Raw genomic sequence first — 21157 nt, 5'->3', positions numbered from 1 at the left:
GAAGAGGCCAAGTGGAAACTAATTTGCAAAGAAATAAAACCGTCCTCGTACACTATTCTTAGCTCCAGCTCGAAGTAATCTTACGCAGATACACAGATACATTGAGGTGGAAAAACGTCTAGTACAATAAACGCCTGGCTTGCGCCAGACTAATAAGAGACTGCTGTGATAAAAATGACCATTGCAGAGACTTTGTGACGTAGTCATATACATGTACATGTACTTGTTGCTTGTGTTACCCACCGACAAACATGTATGTGCAAGTAGCACAATCATTCACTAAGAGACATGTCGGTTATATATGAACTGCATAATATGTGTAGGTTTCAATGCGGGAAAGTAACTGAGATTTTAGAAGCCACTGTCACTATCGGCGTTGAGTGGCAGGTGCTGTGGGCCCGAACGTGGAATTCAGCGCATGAAGCTCTTGAATAAACCGGTTTGAATTTTGGCAGGAGGCCGCAGTAATGGTATATTAGGTTCAGGGATTTAATGAGTAAGGGGATACTTCGTAAGACAGTCAACTACCATTGGGACCCAGGTACCCGGCTCAAGGAATTGATATTGAAGTGGAGGTATGAGTTGTCTTACCGCACATCGCAAAGGTGAAGTTGAAGTGACGGTCAGAACAGAGGTGCTTTAATTTGGCCGAGGTTTGGAAAAAAAACGATAGCGTCAACTGAGCGTTAACTGAGCGGTGTTTAAAAAGACAATTATCAATACCGACAATGAGGGCCGAAGTCGGTGTCACTAGATCAATAAACCCAGTTTGCGCCTAACGACAGTGGCATGCAAAAAACGCTCATCCCCTTGGGGGAGGAAAACTCCCTGGAGAAAATCGCCTTTAAGTGCAGAGCGAACGCTGAAGAAGAAGAAGAAGAAGAAGGGGAAGTCTATCTTAATTTTGCCACAAAGTAATTACTAACTGTTTATGTACTATAGTACTCTTTTGCTGGTATTTCTAACACAATACATGTGATACAGGTAGGAAAGATAACCTTAACCTTGAACAATGTCACACTAGCCTGGCATTAATTGCCTTGGCCTGTGTGAAAATCTGAAGTCCCTTCGAGCAGCTGTCTTACTTCTATACCTCGAAATGCATCATCCAACCACATATCACAAACAGATCTCGAATCGTAAGGTATGTATCTGTGACATCCGTTTTGTTTGAAATATTCTTCGCTTTTGTTCTGTATCAAGACGCCCCTAGCTACGTTACTACATGTACATGTATTAGAGATGTTTAAAACAGCGTCTTATCACATATCCTTACACGTATACGGATAAAACTATGTAGATAAATGACTTATTTTGTGTACATTGCGATCCGTACTCGTGTAAGGATCCACGCTAAGTCTCTGATCTCAACCTCCATATTGTCTTTGTTACGAAAACCGATGCCAGTATCGGTCAGCAGATGGGCAATATCAGGCATGGGTGGGCATCAGAAAATTGGATTATTGACAGAAACATAAAAACAACTTCTAATTGAATTGGTATGACCTTGGATACAACAATTTTGCCAACTAAGCCTTAATTTGGCCGAGGTTTGGGAACAAAGGGCTGAAGTCGGAGTCACTAGGTCAATAAACCCATTTCAGAATATTTGACTCGTCATATTATCACAGACATCTAATTCACTTGTAGCGCTCGAAAGAAATGTACAGGTTTATGCTCGACAATGATCATGATTCTAAAATACCTTGGTACCGTAAGTCAACTTTTAAATGGAAAATGCATAAGCCTCGTTCTGAGAGTGGAGTGTTTTGGACACGCAACCAAGATGCTTTACCAAAGTTCCCTCGGGTTGCACTAAAATGTGGAAACCATGCACACGTCACCCCAATGGAATTTCAGCTCACTTCAGAAGTTTGAGGCTCTCAAAACACTGCTTCAAACACAAATCAGCCAAGGAAGCATCAACCACCCTAAGTTTTTTAATGAGCACTACACATATTTGCCGAGAAAAACGCTCCAAATAGCCCATTTGCGCGGATTTTAGAATCACTTGAGCGAGCCGATGCGGACTTTCTATGGGCTTACTGGACTTTGCGCAATATTTCGCCAAAAAAGTATTCTACGCAACGGTCCCTAGGTGACTTTTCCTATTCATAATACACAGCCTGTCCATCCTAGATCGTGGTTACATGGGGAGTAATCGTTGTAAAATCAAGCCAAACGCAAAGACAGTTAACCCGGGTACCAATATATTTACGATGCGAACAAGCCGTGTAAGTCATTATCAGCATTTTGTTTATTGAACATTTGCGGGTACAGCGTCACAGGGAGCAGCATTGAACGGAAAACAGGTTCACATCATATTCAGACAACGGCTTGTAACGGCCATACAGGAAATGATTCGTATCAAAAACCGACGATCAAAACTATTCGCTTGCTGAGAGTATACATTACGCGCATACAATACATTCAGACATTTGAGCTTCCAAGCTTTGAGAAATAACAGGTCATGTGCGAATTTGGCATGTAATTTTGGTGATTTACGTGAGTACATTTTCAACCCCGAAAAGTGTGAAGTGAAGTTATGCTTTTATTTAGTAAAAATCGGTAGGCATGTCCAACAAGACATGTGTCTCAGCTGCCTGGGTGGATGTGGGTCATCACTCACTGGTGACTGACACCATGTATCGAACTTGACGTACCGGGGTAAAACATAATGGTCGCTCCCCCATTTCGCTCGTTTCGTTTCGTTGCGGAAAGTCCAGTAAGCCCTTCCTATGCGCGCTGTACCAAATGTACATGTCTCATTTTCTGTAACGTTGCCGAAACATAATGTAAACAACGGCGCTCCGGGCCGGCGATGGAGGAATTGGCCAAATTCGCACATATTCAAGTTATTTTCGTGGCCTATCTTTTTAATTTTGAGGTATTTTAGAATAGAAATTGAACCCTCGGCTTCGGACCTTGGTCACCCTCGAGTGTCTTGGTAACTCAACCAATGTCCTCCGCCTCGGGTTCAATTCCTTAAATATAACCTCTTCGTGAAAAAAATGTGAAAGTCTGTTTTATGTTCATTTTGCACAAAAATCATGTGCATTTCCTTGTAACGCTACGTAAATGTACTAGGGTTTTCTATTGTTTTGGAACGGAAATGTCTTATGCATTTGTTGGGAAATTTTTCCATTCAGCGTGGGGCTGACAGAAAACCGTTAGGTAACATCAACATATTTTCATCTTGACCCTCAGTGTATTGACATTGCTAAGCTTTACAGACAATGCGCGCCAATCCCTTGACGAAAAGTACAGTATGCATTTTTATGCAATCTATTTCAAACTAGTTGATCGGCTATTACTCACTCATAAACGGCATCGTTGTTCACACAATGGAAACACGTTAGCGTGATGCCACTTACCATCGCTATTGCTCGATCAGTGGTCAGATATATTGGCAAGTGTAGCGATTTTGAGTCTCATTCGAAAACCACAATATGCTCCGAGTTGAAACTTACACAGTTTTTAGAGAAGACTAAAAGGGCCAACCCTGTGATGTTGTTTTAAAATCCAGGTCATATCAGCCGAGCAGTGGCCATTGAAAGTGAGCTCTTCGAAAAACGGGCTCACCATATGGTGCTTTGTATACCGTATACAGATAGTGTACATTGCATACGGCAGAATCAGATCAAATTTGGGTGTGGTGCACCGTAAAGTAAGGTGCGCGATAAACAAAAAAATGACACTTATTTCTTCAGTGGTATGCGCAGAGGTAACGGAGGCAATACTACTGGATGTTTAGTATGCATATTTTATAAAGATCACAAATAAGGATGTACTTTCCAATCGTCTTGTCTATCTTTTGCCAGAAGTACAAACTAAATCATCATCATCTACTGCTGCCGGACAACAAACACCATGAATCGTGTGTTGATCATCATCCTTGTCGTCGCGGTTATTGGCATGCACTTTGGCGCTGATGGTGAGTATCTTGAATCATTCTTGTTGAGGTGAAGTCAAACTGACTAACGTATAAATATCCCTTTTCAAGGATCTAGATTTGTTGCAACGACGTTTGGAGACAATCTGGTGTTGTGCACGTCGACCGCTATCTTTTGGTGAATGTGATCTGCTCACATTCCTGAGTTCAACAAAGTACCTTTTGGCCAGAACAATATGAAAAACACTTTTATTAGCAATTTACAAAATCTCGATCCTTTACTGGAGAAGATGTTGATAATGAAATATGGGGTCGACAAAATACCCACGCGTTTGTTCTTACCTGTATATATGTTAATTATTATTTATGAATTTGCTTCTGGCACACACTTACCGCGCTCATTTTTGGTTGTTTTAGGGGCGGCCAACGGTGAGAAGAAGCTACAAACTCGGGCTGATATTTTGGACCATGTGAAAAACTTTGGCAAAAAGATAAAAAGTGGTGCGACGAAAGTTAGCCATGCTATCCAAAACGGCGTGAAGAAAGTAGGCAAAATGGCTAAGAATGGCATAAAGAAAGGCATGAAAAAATTGAATAATGTGGTCCAAAAATTATAAAGAGAAAAACAACTAACGATCCAAAAGCAATAGCATGTACCTCCCGTTTTTATTGCGTACATTGAAAGTTCATTGAAATCAACAAGCGTTTGTTTAATAATTAATTACTATGAGATGACGACCGACTCGCAAAAGTATGCTTTGACCGTGTGACCGTAAATCAAAAGGCTCCAGATTAGAAGTTTTATTTTCTGTTCATCTCATATCACAATGATAAACAGTACAATAACAAATATGGAATTCGTAATTCATGCGAGTGCAAGAAGAATTACGCAACATGTTGTTTGCCGAAGCGAGAATGGTAATCATGCTGGTGACCACTGACATATGACGACATATATTTTTCTTTCATGTTTACGAAAAAGCGACATTCGGCTTGGTACTTTTGGTATGACGGTCACACATCTGTTATAAACTTCTAAGACTTTATCTGTGACACTTTTACAGCCAAATAGATCTAAGCCTATCAAATCATGAAATTTCTGTTGTTTGCTTCGCATCACTAATCGACCAATCTGCGATCCGGTTTCTCTAGTGCACTGTGGAACCTCCCTTAGTGGACACCTCTCTATTAAGGACAACCTCTCCACCAAGGACACCAGTTTTGGTCCCAAATTGGTTCTTAATTTGATCTCTCTTATCAGGGTGCCTCTCTATTAAGGATACCGCTTGTCAGTCCCGAGGGTGTCCTGAATAGAGAGGTTCTACTTTATTTTGTTATCGTGATCACTCAGTATTCATCTTTACGGGACGCCAACTCTACATGATTACTTCGCCTTTTGCGCTCGTCGCTCTGTCAACGACAGTGTCCATTACGACGTCTGCCACGATAATATCACCATAGTTCATCAAATAAATACATTTCCTCGACTACAGCTTTTTTAATAAGGATCCTCTGGAATTGGCAATTCGTCGCCTTTACGCATATCAAGCCATTCCATTAGCCTTAAGCGCCGTACAAACGAGCGATTTAAATCGCTGCTACCTGCAACCTGCGATTATCAGTGCTGTTATGTGCGACAGAAAGGTTACTCGTCTGCGGTTAAAACTTGTAATCGCTGGGTTTGATATGATTTACCGATTGTTGTCCTGTCAGGTACCTGCGATGACCCACAGCAGAAGAGCAATTATCGTCGCATGCATCCCAGGTACATGTAGCAGAGATTTTAATCGCTCGTAAGGGGAGGGGGATATTTAAAAAATTCATGGTCGCAGTCGCGATCGCACTGTTAAACAAATAACGGGACGAACACGTTTGAATGACATTGTACAAAAAATACCGATTCGCTCATTGTGAGATCATACGTAGTGTGCCCGTTTTTGTGCTTTGAGCGTACAGTTTCATTGCCGGAGACAGGATATCTGGGCGAGCTGTGATGCATATTCCTTATAACCAAGTCTACAGAGAAAATGTTGTAATGGGCATAGCCGCAGAAAAAGCATAATTGGTACTGCTTCGCCCTTTATCATACGTAGTAATTTCAAGCAAAGCTAGCTTCGTCAATCTTTGATCATTTGCGAATTAATACTACAGCGAGTGAACGAAAAGCTGATTGGAAGGAAGGTCTTTGATGTAAGCTAATTTTCCGTCAAATGAAGCGTAGTCATCGATGTTGAAAATAGAATGATATGCATTCAGAGAAACTTACGGAATGGACGGGACCTATCGTACCGTGGGGAATCAACACCACATTTCCTGGTGGCATGCCTTAGTTCGGCTTTTCTGTGATAAGAATATGTCCGCATTACAGCTTTTCCCACGAAACAACTTTCATCGGGATCGATGAGCCTAAATTGGTAAGGGCAAATTAACGAAATGGTCAACAATTCAAAGATATTTATTGAAATTGGGTCGTTCGCATCCCTAACCCATTTGGCAACGCCTATGACAGCGTACTACCTATAATAGGACCCCCTTCCATAGCGTACGTTTTCTACTGCCTGCACCTGTCTGCCACGCGCCCAGTGGCGTATGTCTGACTTGAACTGACATGATCCAACCCTTGGCCAAGTAACATTATCAGATAAAGTGCTGGCCGAGGGCAAAATTTGCAATTTCTTCTGAGAACATCTTCCCTGTCTGGGTTAGTGGCAGATTGGTGTCAAATAGGTCATGTTTGATCGAAGACAAATATATATAGGAGATGGGGAGACCAACCTGGATACAAAGTTTTCTATCAATGTGAATGATCTCTTTGATCTATACCAATGTTCAGGTTCAGGTCCGCGGTTATAGTTCACGCAATTATGGTGTGCTCATGCGACTTATGATCCAAATGTCTGCTGCTATAGGAGGATGGAAATATAAATTTTGCTGTTTATTTCATCACGTTCCTTGAGAGCGACATTATCTTTGCTGAAATATATATATTTCTTCCGACCCTGCTCCTTAACTTGTTAATATTGGCACTAATACCTTTTTAAAGGGCGTCTGAATCCAAAGCAAGTTTGATTGCCGCTAAGACAGAGAGACTCATTGTCTAGAAGTCGCCGGGGCGATACACTCCACATTCGTGAGCTCTTTAGAGGCCATTATTCCTGCTTTTTGGCCAGCGTGAAATATATATTGCACCACATCAAGTTATGTTTGATCAAAATATATTGAAGTCCAGAGATACAGCAAATTGAATATTTTGGTGACATGCTTTGCAACAGATGGGGTTTGGTTTCTATGTGTCAGGTCAGGCGGCGAGTTTACTGACACAGGTAAAGCTAATGTTAAACTAATTCATAGAAATTTGTCTGTTCAATATTCTCGACATCACTGATTCTGGTGAATACGCCGTTTGGATCAAACAGGCCAGTTGCTAACCTGATTAACCATGGTAATATCTCTAGACTAGATGAGGAAAAGTGCATTGGTTTTTATTATGTAAATTATCCAGGGCACGTTTGACATCTTCTTACAGCAGGTCCGGAATAGTGTGAATATTTCTCTTTAGGAAAATTGCTTTCTTGGAAGAATCGCCTTTTGCAATAACGGCACTAAATAATGTCCAATAAAGTGCAACGGGTATTTCGTAAGTCAAAATAAAAAATTAGCCAAAAGGAATGTTTAATTACATGACAAAGACAAAGGACAGCAACTCTAGCTTATGATCAGTATCACAATTTCAACAAAGACATCTTTTTTCATCGTTAAGGGCACAATGGAGAGAAAAAAAGCTGTTTTTTTCTTCATAATTCAACAAGCTTGGTTACCTTATGCCTATTTCAATGAAAATCACTGCGGCACTATCACTGAAATTCTATAGATATATCTATGATCGATCAGTCACAATGGCGATTTATCGTTTTGAAATCTGTTACAATACGGTATATCCGTCAGCTATTCTTCACCACCGCGAGTTGGCCAAAGGTCCCATGGGGAAGGGGCTATTGAACCTGGGCATGCCTCGGGTAAACATTTTTGCCTGCCCCAGCGAACAATGCGTATATCCAAACGCCACTAGTTCAGTTTGCATGCCAGAGGGTATACAGAGTGGCAAAAGAAAAGTGTTTACACTTACAAAATGGTTAATATCTTTTATCATTTTGGCATTTATCCTCAAACATACATATGTACTTGAAGAGCAAGCTCTCTCTGTTCAACCACTGAAAGGTTGGCGCAAGTCAGATTTTACACGAGTCAATAAAATCTGTCCTGCGCAGTCAACCATGGAAGGATTGTGAATCAGCGGGTGTCAAATTAATCGAGAGAGCTTGCTCTTTAAGTGCATACTTATGTATGTTTTAGGTAAATGCCTAAATAATGATAGATATCAACCACTTTGTAAGTGTAACATTTCTATTGAGACACTCTATAGTGAGAGAACTAGCGGCAATGTCATTTTCGTGTCCCACAAGGGGAGACAGTGTTGTGTTCGATATCACAGCAAATAGCCCAAAAGCAGCTTTGTCAAACAAGACAGGAAGCAATCCCATGGCGCTGTGGAGATTGATGATATAATGGAATGGTGGAGCTGCATGACCAGAGGGAGCGGTTCCGTATCGTCATTGCCGCCACATCTTGGCTTTCTTGCCGTTTTTTTCTCAATGTGCCTGATTATAGCTCATCACCTACAGCCATAGCAACAATCGAAACATGAGCACACAATGTCGTCTACACTCGGGTTTGCTTTCATTGTTCAGGCTAGATTAACAGGACGACCATTCTTCATGTTTTACCATATCTGTACCAGTCCCTTTACACTTCTTGGATAATGCTTAAAAATGAACTGAATTTTGTAGGCCTACAATGATGGCACAGTTTGTCCCGAAAATAATTTGAACCACACATCTAGGTCAATGTAGACGCTATTTAGCCGATTCTGGTGCGTCTGTTTTTCACATAGGCATACTATACGTAAAATAGGTCTTTTGTACATGCGCCCTTCAACCGGCTAAATAGCGTCTACACAGTTATATCCATCACTAAACCCCTTTCTGTTTGTGGATTCACTCGCTTCGTTTTTGTCAATAAGCGTCTTGTCGTGATCATGGCAGCGACTGCCGAATTCAATTTGCTCTCTCATCAGTCTGCAGTGTCTGCGTTGTCATGTTGCCATGATATATCGCAGAATATTCTATGGATGTCCTGCTGTCAACACACCAAGGAATCACTTTGGCATTTGAATACCACGATGTAAGAAATGAAATCGAAACGAAATAAAACGAAATAGCAATGGGTGTTTATATAAGTGGAATATACATGCTTCCCGAAATTGGTGGCTTGCATTGGAACTAACTTTTTCCCCCTTGTCCGAAATTAAAGGCATTCAAGTGTGTTGGTCAACCATGACTATCTTCTTTGTCCCTCCACCATAAGGCCTAGTTTCCCCTTATAACGTCACTATTTCGGACACTCAGCGCCCCATTTCTTGAAAGGTGTATAGCAAACTTCTTTAAATCGGGTAGATCGATCTGACTACAATATGATTTCTTTCTTCATTCATTACAGCGAGGCAACCGACCACAAATCGCTGTCCTCCACGTGTTATACATTTCCTCCTATCAACCAATGGCCATGTAGAATTAGCGGAATGAGCGGATTCTGTACAAAATATGATATATTTTCATACAAAATGGAACTTAATGAATTCATTATGTTTTAATATGTTCGATACGCCACAAAGATTATTTGAAAATCGCTTTTTACAGTCGTTAAGCCATGAATCACAATGAGGGCATGAAAACTGGTCTGTAGGGACAGTTTAGTTCAGTCGGTAGCCGTGTGGAGCGCTGTAATACCGTACTTCCTTTCGTCTTCAGAGTTCAGGCAATGCGACGATCATCGCGACAAATACTGGCTTTTCCAGGTGATTGAAGCCCAGAATCCGCTCATTCCGCTTATTCCGCTCATTCCGCTCATTTTACATGGCCTCAACCAATATCCGCAGACCTGAATTCGCTAAGAGTAGATTTCTCCTGTTTTCATTTTATTTTGTCATTTTCTATTTCGTGATTTACCGATGCCCGATCGAATCGCTGTCACCGTCGGATTAGTAGTCTGTGGAAACGTCCTCAAATAATCCAATATTGCATCCAGTTTTCTTCTTTATCCGCTGATTCTGCTCCGCGAGAGAAACGGATCAGCACAAAAGCTTATTGGCAGACAAATTAAGGCTTATTGGTGGTAAACAACAAGATGCTGGGATTATGATTTTTCCTCGAATGCAGAAGATGCCCCATTCTCCGAGGAGATCAAAGGGTGTTCTCTGCCAGTACTGACATCCATTACACCAAGAGGTCGCGGATGTGGCACAGATTAGCGTTTGTGATGATAACCGAATAAAAAGATCAATAGCGACCAATCACTCCCCACAAACCCCCCAGACACCATACATTAACATCTGGCAGGTAATTGAATTCCTCACTCAGTAGTCAAAACTTCCGATTCCCTACTGGAATGTGAACAAACTTGATAAACATTTGCAAAAAGGGGCGCGTTTATTTTCCTTCGAAATGTATCCAGAGGCTGCCCATTATTTATAGTTACCTAAGAATGCATTTTTCTTTCATTTTGATACAACGATTGTGAATATCTAAAGCATTCAATTATCGCATGATATAACATTTTCCAACATAGGCCTGAGATCATATTCTGTTTGGAGGCGGCTCGTTATTTGACATTCATGTACATGTACCCATTAGCCATAAGTGTTGGTACATGTGACCATCAGCCATTAGCGCTGGAAATCTTAGGATGCGGATTAATTCTGCTACACATTCGAAATCAGATGTTTTTCCGAAAAGAAATTGAAGAGCCCTTTATGATGTTAAGCGCCGTGACCAGGTAAGCACTGTCAGAAGTACAAGGAATGTCTGAAATGGTCGATACATAGTGAATGAAAAGGATACCAAGTGCCCCAGACAACTACTCCATCAATAGGGATTTTGCTTCCGTCATTCGTCCGAATTGGCATTCAAACTCGTCGGCAAATGGCTCAGATGCCATCACCAAGTTACAAATAACATTACTGATATAATTAATCGGGGCATTTTTTGCTATTTTCCCTGCAAAAGGCACCACTACACCCGACTGGATTTCTGGATCCAAAGGAACGCCTTGATCAAGTGCATGTGAAATGTGTCACGCTCACATACCCTCTTGCCTTTCCCAGGGTTTCGTTGCCAACATCAAACCATACTGGAATGGCGAGCACTGGTTTCCTTCCTGTAATACTTCACAGCCTTTGAAGATATCCAGCACGTTTCCAACTCAATTAATAGACAGGTGCAGATTTTGATCCGAGAACGAGAACGAGGGCGAAAACGAGAGTCAGACGAGTATTCTACAAGCATCGTCAATGACAATCATCGTTGCCAAGTCTCACTTAATTTACGGACCATGTGAGAAGTTCAACGGGTGTACAGAAAAGCCGACATTGGACTGGCCGAAGACCGGGAGAGTGTCAGACGAGATGATTTATTTTTTTGAGGTTGACTTATCAAGTTGATTGTTTTGTGTACGTGTATTTCTCTCATCCTGACAATATCAGGCCATTTCACTCGATACATACTTTCTTCCTCAATGCGAAGTCGTGTTGTAGGCCCTGTTTGCAAGAGGATGATTTCTCTGGACTTACCAGCCATTAGAGACCTCATGTTTCATTTCATTTATGACCCTTGTTATGACCATAAGCAGCGCGATGTCCTTCGTCAAGATGCCACCCCGCTCTCGCTCTCTGATCAATACCTGAACCCCTCTATTAACATGATTAAGTTATAAACTTGGAGAATATTAAACCGTGATCGATGGTCCTCCAGTGTGGTTATAAAGATTTCACCTGCTGCACTTGACTGCTCGTGTTCTCAACCCATCGATCAAGCAAAACATAACCATATTGTTTACCCTTGGGCGCTCAAAGTTTACCGTTTAACACAAGTGTCACGACCAGCCATTTGCAATTAAGATATGTATATGGAGGCAACGCTGTCAAGGAGATGTCGCGTGTGAGCATGATGTGTATTAACAATGTTTGCTGTCTGGTGCCATCATGATCAGTTGTGTATTTGATGAAATTTTATAATTTTTCTGCTGGCAAAAATTGATGATAGTTTTGAGGCATTGTAAATTAGTTCAGTATTCTTTATTCAGTCGAACAAATCATAAACATACCGCGGTGATGAGTTTTCACTTTGCGTGACTCCGCTGAAAGGGATTGATCTCCAGTAACTTCTAACAGTTCTAACACTTCTTACACTTCTAACGCGGCCTCTAACAGTTGTGCGCATGATTTGGGACGTGTAACATTGGCTGGTACATGTAAATGTATCACCATTGCACGATTAACGTAATTCGAAATCGAAGTGAAGGCTAATTGGGCATCTGGCGTCATTATCGTCTTTCCTCGTAATTGATTTTCATAATTATTAGATAATCCTGCACTTAAATTATGGGTTCACAAATCAAAATTTGTTATTTAAATATTGAAAAGCGCGATCCTAATTGAAGCTTTAGAGGCTGAAACTTAAAATGTATTTAACTGCCGACGTGCATGGCCAACAATCTGTGTGCTGCATACAGACTCAAACTTTTGGGACAGGAGAAACTTTCATTGATAATTGGTAATAGTGGTGCACTTGAAACCGCCGGGAGTTGAGTTTTGGCCGTACTATATACGAGTCTAGTGTAAAAAAAGTGAAATGTAGATTGTATACATGATTGGATCACATCGAATAGTACTCGCCCACGGCTTCATTTTAGTTAAAACGTCTTTAATGAAACTGCAAACTGATCATATAGATCTTATTCAATCAATATCGATGTAAAATGGGATTTTTAAGTGTCAAGTGGGCTCTTTCCCACGGTAACCATGGTTGATCGATTCATTGTAACAGTTTATCGGTGTATGGGCCTAATCATGCGCGGGCCTCTTCATGTGTATGACAGTGTTCTCACGCTAAACTCACTTTTTTAACGCGGAATCTGGAATCTCTAACTTGAACGACTAGTTACACTTACACATCAAGAATTCATTTATGAATTCATTTATTGAATCATTTATGAATTCTTGACTACATGTATTGCAAAATAGAAATGTGCCCTTCTTTTCTTAAAAGATTCCTGAAGACCGCATAATTTTCGTGCTTTTTTTGGAATTCGCGAAAAATTCAAAAAGGAATTAAGTGTTGGCGGATTAGAATATTTCGTTAGGTTTTTTAAAAATTCAAAAGTACGTAGTGACCGGAATTACTATTTCCCGCGATATTTTTTGCAAAATCAGCAAAAATAACATAAGACGCTTTAGGGTACCGTTAATTCGTCTTGTTAGTACGGCGTTAAGCTGATTCATGGTCCTCCACCTCTCTTTCAAGGACAACCTCTCTATTAAGGACACTAGTTTTGCTCCAAAACTGGTTGTTTCCATTCAATTTGACCTCTCTAATCAGGACACCTCTTTATAAAGGACCGCACTTGTCAGCCCAGAGGGTGTCCTTAATAGAGAGGTTCTACTGTATATACGACAACCTGGGATCTACTTTCCAACTACTAGGAAAGCAAGCCACTCAGCCATGGGATCGACCTGGCAAACGCCGCATCACTGTTGAAAACACTTCGTGCGATACACCTAATTAGCTGGAATGTAATTAGTTCAGATCTGACACCTCGTCACGTACACCTGGCTGGAGATGATCAGTTGCAAGTCAGGTGAGTGTGTATAGTTGAAAGTCTCACTGTACAGTAGATTTCAGACTTGTATCATTGCATATCTCGTATATCGGGTTGTTCAGAAAAAAATGCCTGTTTTTTAAAGTTTTCATTTCTGAGAGATGGACGCACAGAAAGTATATAAAATTGATGCAAATGTAGGATTAACTCATATAAATATCTCAATGGAAATGTTAAATTTGGTCACTTGTTGTTTGTCCACCTCCTAGATATATTTAAAGACAGACATTTTTTTCTGAATAACCCGATATATAGTCGGCCTATACACACTTTAATGATTTCAAAACGATGTGATAGTTTGCACATTTTGTTTTCTAAACCACACAATTCATGTACATGTACATGAATTGCAAATGGAGAAATATGTGATGATAGTTTGCACATTTCGTTTTCTAAACCACACAATTCAAGTACATGTACATGAATTGCAAATGGAGAGATATGTGATAAGTTGTTCAATGCGTCGTTTTCTATGAATCACATGTGCCAGAGAGAAAAGCGCCGAAGTGCTGTGAAATGGTAAAGTGACACTTGACGACTTCTTGTAAGTCAATCTGGCTCCTGCATCCCTTTGATCTTCGGTCGTTTGACAGAAAAAAAACTTTATTAATGAAGCCGATCGTCACTTACTGCAGTCAATCACTCCGAGAAGGACGGATGTAACTATACATCAAACGCTATTGTCAATGGCAATATCTTCACAACAGAATCAATCGATGATCGACCGAAGCTAAGTCCACAACAGACGTATCATGCATGGAGAAACGCATTTTATTTGCTCTATAGCTAGGCGTGCCGAAACGATTGAGGATCATTTGCTTTAACAATGAACGATGCAAGCCAATATCAATTCCAATTTTTATTGTTGCGAAACTGTCAGATCGGCGCGGGGATCGATGCTGAAAATTGTCATCAACGCTGGATACATCTGAGATGGCTTATTATAAACCGCGAGATGCGGTATGCGAAATCTCGAGATGCCAACCTCGGTGAGAGTACCATGCGCCATAGGATGGATGTATTGCAAATATGGAGCCTGAAAAGGCGAACATTCATCGGATCGAGGCTGTAGTAGGGAGCTATCCTTGTTTTGGATGGCCCATTGAAATATACTCCGCTATGCGATTTATGGCCCATTTTCGATTGTCAGACTATCCCGCGCTATATTTAGGTATGACCAGACGTTCACCAGGTGCGTGCCCTGTATTATCGGTCAATCTTGTGTGTGGCGACTTGTGCCGCCAAGCGTAACGTGAAAATAATCTTGATACATGCAGCATCCTGAACCTCGTGGTATATCCTCCTTCAAGCGTCAGCTGAAGGCATGGCTATTCCGTGGAGCTTTTTGAGGAGTAGCGCCTTGAACACGTTTTTTTCACGGTGGTAAGGCGCTCTATATAAATTTTACATTACATTACATTACATATCTTGATAAGTTGCAAAATCCATTGTGGTCAAGATGAACATGCAGTTGCAAGTAACCTTTGTATTGTTTTCGGCCCTACTATCATTGAATGGAGAGGTGGACAGCAGCATTAGAAATGGCCGGTGATTGTCATGGTCCAGGGAAGTAGAAAGTCTTGTGGCAGAAAATAATGATTACTCATCTCGCGATTTCGCGATTTCTCATCTCGCGGTTTATGATAAGCCATCTGAGATAATTTGATTTCCCCGAGTAATAGAGAAGAATATTTGGACTGCGCAAGTTTCCCAAGGTTTGCCGATATGTTCCTTCTCTACTGGACAAATGGTCCAATATATTTTACCATTTATCTGATGATAGGTGTCAACCCTCTTATCAACCTATAGATAAGCAACATGTGCGCGATCGTGCTCTCGCCCATTAGGTAGGAACCGACCTCGAAATTCCTCCATACATTTTAGCATCAAAATGTTACCATTGTATCATTAGAATGTTACCTCATTACCCTGCCAATGTCAGCAAGCTTGTTCTATGTCCCTAATTCCTTCTTTCACTGATCAGTGGCATCGCCAGCTGTAATTTGGTCTAAAAGCAATGTCTCCCAGTAATCACACCTACACATAAGGTAGGTTAAGCCTTTAGGGAAAGGAGAGAATATGATTGATAGTGTCCAATAATGACCAATTCACATTGATGATAATGACCATGGCTATGGATGCCTTTGGTCTCAGATTCTATTCGGTTGGTCAGAGAAATCTCTTCTTTACATACCAGGACCGGTAATAGCATTCCGCGAAGATGACGTCACTGCAGCTGCTGCCCTCTATTTCCCCATCGCTGAATTACAGGCAATGTCGGACAAACATGCGGTTTCGTAATGGATTCAGGCTTTCTAACTAGGGCAGTTAGATTCAATCTGGCACATGTCCGAGTGTTGGAAATACTACATAATTGTTCTGAATATTTCTCTCTCTGACTCTATGGTATCATTCATGCTAAAAACAATGCAGGGTCAAAGATAATTAACTTTGAAATAAGCTCAAATGCGTAGAAATAAGTGTCGCTGTCCGACTGTCACGTGACTAAAACGTCATCAATATCTTATGCAAATGACCTTGTGAGCTATAAATAGTAACTTCGCGGGATGCTATTGCACTAATGACTGCTATTCATACTGCTTAAATTGTTGTGATGATTGCGATTCGATGCATCCATCCCTTACCAGGTGGGCAGTAAAAACGTAAAGTATACTTCAATCTATGTGAATATCAACGATTATGCTTCGGAATTTCATAAAAGCCGACAGATGTATAAAAACAGTAATTTATTCGGATGGTGCTCAAAAACATTTTATGACATTATCTCAAAAATTAAATTCCTGGGGCCAAAAGAAACTGCATCTTCACGATTTTTATTCCGGAAAGAAATCGGCTTCTTGGTATTTCGTTGTCTCATGCAAGTAAAACTTCGGGGACTTGGGTTAAAGGAATAAAGGAAAAAAAATAACAGCCCTTTATCTGAGGAACAAGCTTTGTTATTGACCCAGAAAAGCCATTGAGCTAAAATTTATTTTCAAAATTGACATGAACTGTCCTTGCCTTTTTTTCTGGAAAATTACTCTAACCGGTAATCTTCGCTACACATATACAGGAATACGCATATGAGTTGTCCGAACGTACAAGACGTGTGGCCTTTGGGTGGAACGGCTCCATTAGTGTGACCAGATCATGAGGTCGGGACGGCGGTCACCAACAGATGTGCCAGAGTTTATAATGCGACAGACGCCAGAGATTATATGAACCTAGATTGGCTTCTAGCATGATGCTGGCAATAAATAATACGCATATGACCTCCCGTAAAATCTGCTAACCGGATGCAGTTGACATGATTACAAATATTTATAGCTTTCAAAATTGATATGAAATAGATACAGTCGAAAGTCAAACAATATCTGATCAGATTTTATGATAACATTGTGTTGGTGCCCAGTGCTCTCTTCGTCGCACGTATTTATAATTACTTCGCACGCTGTGTAACTATTGTTTGTGAAGAGAGCATCGGGACAACTATCATCATCTGTCAATATGCCCGATTATCCTATCTTGATAAATGGTCATATTCTGGTGTCTTCTTACACAGATGTGGGTACTAATTTTCTCAACTGATGGCTTTTGGTGGTATGGGCTGTGGCATCTCACGGTCATATAGCGGTCAAGGGAATCAACTTCGTTGATAGTGATAGCACTAGTGCATGAGTGTAGACGTTGAAAACTGTCCTTCTGGAAAGAAGTGTCCGGCCCTATAGTCTATCGGACCATTTGATATACTTTTATATGCACGCATACATCACGTCATTGCAGGGTCTGGGTCTGTAGACAAATGGTTGGTTTAATTTGTCTCTCCGATATGGCTCCTTAGATATTGCATTAAATTTTCATTGGAATTCAATCTTTCGGCCCATGCTGCGCCACGGGTATAATGCTAGTTTGCTATAAATCCGAAGCACAGCTTTAGAAGACGCCAAACTCACCGTTTCAAGTTGCCTTTCTTTTGCAAGGCAACACTATTACTAAGTGAGATTCACCTCTTCAACAATAACATAGAATGACGTTTGCCTTTTGCCACAAAACGCTAAAGGTTAGTTTCAAAAACATTTGTTTCATAAAAAGATAAACCTACCGGTACTTTTTTTCTGTGAAGCTAACACGACCAAAATGATCCGCCTGGTAACCTGATTGTCCTGATTCGTGAATCGATTTTATTCTACCTCAGTCACTCGCAACAACTTCCAAAATCCAAGTTATGCAAACAAAAAGACATTCTCCACAAATTATTCTTGACACTTGTTTGGTTCATGCATAAACCAAGTTGTCGATACAAAAAAAAAAAAAAGAACAGCGTGAGCCAGATTAAACCTTTTTGTCACTGGGGACGAACTTCCGAACAAATCAGATTACGATCTGTTCATGACTTATTGCTATTTCGCGATTTATCGCTGGGGGACCTCCACCACTGTTTCTTTCAAGCAACATCGCTGTATTTTATATCTCCGATTGCAATATTGGTGTAGGAGAATAACAGAGCACTTTATTATATTGTGGTTCGAAAATGCCCTCCCCAGCAAGTGTCCAAGCTGAGCAATCTCATAAAGACTGTGTTCGTGCGTTCAAAATTTATTCGAATTCGAATTTTTCAATTTAACTTCGAACAAGTATCAATCAATGTCGACAATGTTGTTGTGTCAACGTCGATATAAAATCATTACATATGTCAAGTTTCATCGCGCTAGGAGCCGTATTAACGGCGATAATTTAGGCTGAATTAGTTATAAAAAACAGTACAAGTACCTTACCAGTATCTTTTATTTAATTACCTCTGTGTCACATCCATCAACACAGACAACATTGCCTTTTGCTGGACAAATCACTGCGCACTGTTTTGTCAAGCTGTGTCTCATTGGTCACCCAGACAGCCTGTCAGAAAGTTGATCGGTCATTGGATGAATATCAATCGGAATAGCATATTACGCATTTAGTGTATGTGCTTTGGATACACTGATTAAAATATACTATTAGATGATTGTAATGCACGGTTACTGAACCTAATTGATCAAGCCTTTCCTTCAGGTGAATCACTCGATGACATTTACGGAAGGTTCTGATGAGAGGCTGGATTAAAGAAGAACGCTTCTTTTAGATTGAACCAATTTTCCGCAATGTAACGAATGACAATTAGCTCTTGCCGTAAAGTTCATGGCGTATGCACAGTAATAATAGATACTATTTGTTCGTGGCATAGTTACCTCTAAATTTACCGTTGTTGGTAAGACACAAATAACTCAGCCACGACAGGCACTGCTATATATGTACAACAAACGTGAAAAAACCCTGAAACCCAGTCGCCTTCCCCATTACTTCATTGTACCTTGAGACACAACAAAGGCGCAGCAGAATATACATAGCATTTATCTAATGCCTTGCTCCCTTCATCAGTAGAACATGCTGCACTCTAAAAAATGCCCAAAGGGAAACCGGAGAAGTGCTGTCTTTCTCTTATCCTTGCAGACACACGTACAGATTAACTTTATCCCGAGCCACGGGTGGATTAGTCTGTTCTGCCACTTGGAAAACATGGTGTTTTTTCTCAAGCGGAGCTAAAAAATGCACAATTGCTGTCGAATTTTTGGTATAAGAAACCTAAACGAGTCCTAGATTGGCCAATTGTCAATCAGTGCACACAGGAGCTAAAATAAAGAAACACAAGAAGCCATCATGCATTTTATAAAGAAATATGACAGAAATATTTTGAAGCAAAATGGCGAACACTTTAACCGATCCATAATCAATATTCTAAAATACCTTGGTACCGTAAAGTCAACTTTTAAATGGAAAATGCATAAGCCTCGTTCTGAGAGTGGAGTGTTTTGGACACGCAACCAAGATGCTCTACCAAAGTTCCCTCGGGTTGCACTAAAATGTGGAAACCATGCACACAGCTCACTTCAGAAGTTTGAGGCTCTCAAAACACTGCTTCAAACACAAATCAGCCAAGGAAGCATCAACCACCCTAAGTTTTTTAATGAGCACTACACATATTTGCTGAGAAAAACGCTCCAAATAGCCCATTTGCGCGGATTTTAGCATCACTTGAGCGAGCCGATGCGGACTTCCTATGCACGCTGCCGTAACATAATGTAAACAACGGCGCTACCGGCGCTCCGGGCCGGCGATGGATGGAATTTGCCAAATTCGCACATATTCAAGTTATTTTCGTGGCCTATCTTTTTAAGTTTGAGGTATTTTAGAATAGAAATTGAACCCGAGGCGGAGGACCTTGGTTGAGTTACCAAGACACTCGAGGGTGGAGCTAAAATACAGTCCAAACCCGAGCCGATACAAAACGGGAGCTGCGCGGGTGTTATTCCATGGGCGTTGCAAGGGGGTGCAGACAACCTAGCTACGCCCCTGTTCACTAGCTGGATACTCTTGAAAAGCACCAAAATCAAATGATTGAGAGGCATCATTTGTTGCCTCTTGTTTGGGACCCGGCAGTCAGTTGAGGCTTATGATGAAAGACGCTAGAGGCACATCTGTATAAGAAATATCACGATGTAAGATTCAGAGCACCATTTAAGGTGAATCATCTGTAGACTCGGCCATCTTGCCTTTACATAAGATGCCTTTTGATAAAATATTTCATATGCATTTGGTAGAGCAAAATAATTGGTACGTACTCGCATGCCGGAGGCATTCATTTAGGATCTCAATAACAATTATTGTATACATGTATGTACCATTTCCTTATGAGCTTAGTAAGAAGCACTAATTGATAAGGTGAACCATTTGAGACACGCGCAAGTACGTGTAGGGCATCACGGATAAGTCCGTGGAATCATGTATGTTTTGACAAAATCAAACATGTGGGGGATGTCTTGTATAAGATCCATTGTCAAAACTCGGAATAGAAATATAGATAAAAGTGCGCTGTAGCTTTCCTCACACATTCTTAGTTTTTATCTCTTGTTGGTGGTATGCACTATCAGTAACTCACCATCTGGTTAGAAGTTGGCTTCTTAGCAACGTATCTCCCGCGTCGCAAGTTAATGATCCCCAAGAACGCTACTCAACAGTATTCCTGTATACAATGGTATACAATACATGAAGGTAAGTCCTACCCCTGGGGACAAAATAATCGGACACTTGTTTTACAATGCCTTGCACCGGGGCGATTCGTCAGCTATGGTATTGGTAAACATGTCAGGATTGGTGTCCTTTTTTAAGAACAGGTTGAAATCATCGTTCCTTTTTCTATCTTCTGGTGGTATCTGCTTAATGTTCTGAAATGTACACCGCAGGGAAGGCAATATCAGTGTTGCCACAGCTATATAAAAACGGAAAGCGACGCCCGACGTGATATGGTTTTCTTCAAGATGATAGATCATTATACGTGTTGGCTTACAGTTATCAATCATTGCGGGATCTTGATCAAATAAAGACATATTTAAGTGTGAATTGAATACCCGGCAATAATTACTTAAAATTTCGTCTGGGAACAAAACCGGCTAAAGGCAA

At 40.8% G+C, this 21157-nt stretch overlaps 1 long non-coding RNA gene across 1 annotated transcript; it reads left to right on the top strand.

Annotated features, from left to right (window-relative positions):
* Nucleotides 1–1109: 1109 nt before the first annotated feature.
* On the top strand, nt 1110–4980 carry LOC135498808 (uncharacterized). Its single transcript, XR_010449143.1, has 3 exons — nt 1110–1144; nt 3822–3934; nt 4310–4980. It is a non-coding gene; the product is annotated as an uncharacterized LOC135498808 (long non-coding RNA).
* Nucleotides 4981–21157: the final 16177 nt, after the last annotated feature.

Source organism: Lineus longissimus, chromosome 1, assembly GCF_910592395.1.
Source record: "Lineus longissimus chromosome 1, tnLinLong1.2, whole genome shotgun sequence".
NCBI classification, from domain to species: Eukaryota; Metazoa; Nemertea; class Pilidiophora; order Heteronemertea; family Lineidae; genus Lineus; species Lineus longissimus.
Note: the sequence above shows the minus strand (reverse complement) of the source record. Positions and strands in the feature narration are given on the sequence as shown.